Here is a 4,656-nt window from a genome sequence, read left to right as displayed (position 1 = left end):
CAGTCAGAACATTGAATACAGGAGTTGGAATGTCTTGTTGAAGTTGTACAAGACATTGGTAAGGCCACACTTGGAATACTGTGTGCAATTCTGGTCACCCTATTATAGAAAGGATGTTATTAAACTAGAAAGAGTGCAGAAAAGATTTACTAGGATGCTACCGGGACTTGATGGATTGAGTTATAAGGAGAGGTTGGATAGACTGGGACTTTTTTCTCTGGAGCGTAGGAGGCTGAGGGGTGAACTTATAGAGGTCTATAAAATGATGAGGGGCACAGATCAGCTAGATAGTCAATGTCTTTTCCCAAAGGTAGGGGAGACTAAAACTAGAGGGTATAGGTTTAAGGTGAAAGGGGAGAGTTACAAAAGCGTCCAGAGGGGCAATTTTTTCACACAGAGGGTGGTGAGTGTCTGGAACAAGCTGCCAGAGGTAGTAGTAGAGGCAGGTACAATTTTGTCTTTCAAAAAGCATTTAGATAGTCACATGGGTACAATGGGTATAGAGGGATATGGGCCGAATGTGGGCAATTGGGATTAGCTTAGGGGTTTTAAAAAAAAGGGTGGCATGGACAAGTTGGGCTGAAGGGCCTGTTTCCATGCTGTAAACCTCTATGCCTCTCTGACTCTATCTGGCCCCTCGAGCCTACTCCGCCATTCAATAAGATCATGGCTGATCTTATTATATCTGTAAATGTATAATTGGGGTGAAGGAGTAATGTCACATCGTTGATCTTTTCTTGTTTCATACATTTTTGTTTCTTTTGTTGAAAATTTATGAACTGTGACTTTTCAGCAGGCCACTCTCTGCATTTCTAAACAAAGATTAAAAATTAGGATCTATCATCTAGTTCCATCTTAGGGTCTGACTTGTCCAGTTGTAACACCCATTGGGATGGTAACATTGTGGGATATTTCTGTGTGTAAATTGGTTGTTGCATTTCCTTCATTGCAATGTGACTACATTCCAAAGGTAGTTCATTGGTTGTGAAGCACTTTGGCACATTCCTTGGAAGATAAAAAAACCTTTCTTCCTTTCTCTCTTTCTTGCATTCTTTCCTGGATAATGGATGCTGTCGTTCATCCCAGGTTCCAGGTTCCCTCACAAGGGTTCCCCTTTTTCACAACTCTCTGCTTTCTGGTAGTTTGCTCATCCTCTATCCATGCTAATAGATTATCCCCAATTGCATGAGCTCTTGTCTCTTGCAACAATCTTTTTGTGGCACCTTATCAAATGCCATTTGGAAATCCAAACAGGCTGTATCTACTCATTCCTTTTTATCCAAGTTGTTTGTTAGATCCTCAAAGAACTCGAATCAATTTATCATATATATTTCCCTTTCTCACAATCACATTGTGTTCACAATTACTGTGCACAGTTCTGGTAACCCTATTATAGAAAGGATATTATTAAACCAGAAAGAGTGCAGAAAAGATTTACTAGGATGCTACCGGGATTTGATGGTTTGAGTTATAAGGAGAGGCTGGAAAGACTGGGACTTTTTTCTCTGGAGCGTAGGAGGCTGAGGGGTGATCTTATAGAGGTCTATAAAATAATGAGGGGCATAGATCAGCTAGATAGTCAAATCTTTTCCCAAAGATAGGGGAGTCTAAAACTAGAGGGCATAGGTTTAAGTGAGAGGGGAGAGATACAAAAGTGTCCAGAGGGGCAATTTCTTCACGCAGAGGATGGGTGGTGAGTGTCTGGAACAAGCTGCCAGAGGTAGTAGTGGAGACGGGTACAATTTTGTCTTTTAAAAAGCATTTAGACAGTTACATGGGTACGATGGGTATAGAGGGATATGGGCCAAATGCAGGCAATTGGGATTAGCTTAGGGGTTTAAAATAAAGGGTGGCATAGACAAGTTGGGCTGAAGGGCCTGTTTCCATGCTGTAAACCTCTATGACTCGATGATTCTATGTGTGATGCGCTACGCCTGCTCAAAGTCTGAAAGCATCAAAGTTCAGCCAATGAAACAGCAATGGAGAGCGGGCAGGGATCAGGGGAGATGTGACCCAGGACTGGCTGTGGAAAGAGAGAATGTCGACTCACTGTTTGACTGGAATTGGGTTGGGCCAGGAACCAGATTTTCCTAAAACAAGGCACATTTAGAAAGATACTTTTGAAACAAAGAGTGAGAGAATGAAATAAAGACAAGGACCAGGATTTTCTGTTCCTGCCTCTGGTGCGTGTCGTGGTCGACAGAAGTAGAAAATACAACCAGATATCAGCAAGGAATCATAGAATCACAGAATCTTACAGTACAGATGAGGCCCTTCGGCCCATCGAGTCTGCACCGACGCATGAAATGTCCTGATCTGCCCAACTAATCCCACTTGCCAGCACTTGTAGCCCTGAATATTATTGCGTGCCAAGTACTCATCCAGGTACTTTTTAAAGGACGCGAGGCCTCCCGCCTCCACCACCCTCCCAGGCAGCGCATTCCAGACTCTGAGTAAAAAAAATTTTTCCTCAAATCCTCCTTAAATCTCCCGCCCCTGACTTTTAACCTGTGTCCCGTCATAACTAACCTTTCAACTAAGGGGAACAGCTGCTGCCTATCCACTCTGTTCATGTCCCTCATAATCTTGTACACCTCGATCAGGTCGCCCCTCAGTCGTCTCTGCTCCAACGAAAACAACCTAAGCCTATCCAATCTCTCTTCATGATTTAAATGCTCCACCCAGGCAGCATCCTGGTGAATCTCCTCTGCGCCCCCTCCAGTGCAATCACCCCAAAGCAGGGCCCTGCTCTCTGCTTCAGCCTTCAATGGCAGAGTGCAGTTCCTGACATGCAATGTAGAGAAGATCATTTAAATGTGATGAATACTCGTTATAAAGTCTGCTTTCCAGTGTCATCCCTCCATCATAGAATTCATAGAATCCCTACAATGCAGAAGGAGGCCATTCAGCCCATCGAGTCTGCACCAACAACAATCCCACACAGGGGGATCTCCCTCACCCCACATATTTACCCCACCAATCCCTCTAACCCAAGCATCCTGGGACACTAAGGGGCAATTTAGCATGGCCAATGCATTTAACCCACACATCTTTGGATTGTATAGGAGGAAACCCACGTGGACATGGGGAGAACGTGCAGACTCCACATAGGCAGTGACCCGAGCTGGGAATTGAACCCGGGTCCCTGGCGCTGTGAGGCAGCAGTGCTAACCACTGTGCCACTCTGCATCAAGAGTTCATGCAGGCGTCTAATTGGATTGATATGTTTCACAATGGTATCGCTGGCCCAGCCAGCGACATCCACATCCCATGAAGGAATATATTTTTAAAAGTCTGGCGGAGTTCTCCAGTACAGTCCCCAGGAGGTCTCCCAGATCATTACCATCTGCTGCACATTGCACAACCTAGAGCTGCAAAGGCGGGAGGACTTGCTGGATGATGACATAGAGGAGCTGCAAATCTCCTCCAATGAAGAGAACATTGAACAGGGAGGGGACAAAGAGTTGAGGAAGCCAAGGCTGCGGGGGAAGGAGCTTTAGTGCGGGTCAGACAAGGTCGGTCTGCATGTGAGACCCTCATAGCCATCACATTCCGAGAGAGAATAACGAATCTGCATCCTCCTGAACACGTAGCCTCTCTCATGGATCCACATCAACACCAGCATTGCTCACCATCTCCTCACATCTGTGCACTTCAACCTGAGAGTGAGCACTCACACATTCTGCCACCATTGTCCTGTCTTTCCAGCACGATGAAGGTTCAGTAACATGTGTCCTTGTTGAGAGGGAATCCAACCTGAACGAGGAAACTCCAACATCACACGTCAGATGACACAGCTTCTTGTAGCATCTTATCGCTTCTCGGCCTTTTGGCTAAGATCAAGTGTAGTATGGATTGGGTGCTGCACTTGGTTGAGGTCATTAGGTTACACTGAAGCTTCATATGTTTCATATGAAGCAATTTTTAAAAGCGGCATCTCGGCCTTTTGGCTAAGATGCAAATGAGCTCAAGTCTTGGAGGAGGGACCTCCCCCTTCTCCAATCAGCTTGGCTCATGTAGATCAGGCCCAGGACAGGGTGATTTTGGTCGCTCGCCCTGTCTTGTCAGCCTGGATCTGAAATGTCGCAACTTGTTGAGACTCTGAATTGGATTTGATTTGATTGAATTGGAAAAGTATATAAAACAAAAAAATCTCTTCACCATGGCGGTCAGTACGGGAGCCGAGTAGAGGCAGGAACAGCACCACAATCCTCAGTGCTTTAGTAGCTGTGCACTTCAGTCTGACAAAACTCCTCAAGGAGATGCAACTGCCATTCCGAGACATCCCATTTCACCTGGATGGTGAAACGGAGAGGTCAGACTTGGGTCAAGCTAGGGGCATTACGCAGGTAAATCTCCATTTTGACATCACGTGGTCCTCTGTACCACCTTCTCTTCCATCACTTTGCTATCTGTCACTCGCAGTTGGGTGTGCAGGTGTACCTGATCACTTGTGTTATAGAATCATAGAATCCCTACAATGCAGAAGGAGGCCATTCAGCCCATTGAGTCTGTACCGACCACAATCCACCCAGGTCATTTTCCCATAAACCCAAGTATTTTACCCTAGCTAGTCCCCCTGACATGAAGGGGTAATTTAGCACAGCCAATCCACCTAACTGTACATGTGCACAGTTATCTTAGTGATGCTTTGAA

The 4,656-nt window shown here is 45.5% G+C and overlaps 1 non-coding gene across 1 annotated transcript; it reads left to right on the top strand.

The window, feature by feature from the left end:
- Positions 1-3,813: 3,813 nt before the first annotated feature.
- On the top strand, positions 3,814-4,009 carry LOC144499298 (U2 spliceosomal RNA). Its single transcript, XR_013498800.1, has one exon. It is a non-coding gene; the product is annotated as a U2 spliceosomal RNA (small nuclear RNA).
- The last annotated feature ends 647 nt before the right edge of the window (positions 4,010-4,656 follow it).

Source organism: Mustelus asterias, chromosome 9 (assembly GCF_964213995.1).
Source record: "Mustelus asterias chromosome 9, sMusAst1.hap1.1, whole genome shotgun sequence".
NCBI lineage: Eukaryota > Metazoa > Chordata > Chondrichthyes > Carcharhiniformes > Triakidae > Mustelus > Mustelus asterias.
This window is presented reverse-complemented; position numbering and strand designations above follow the sequence as displayed.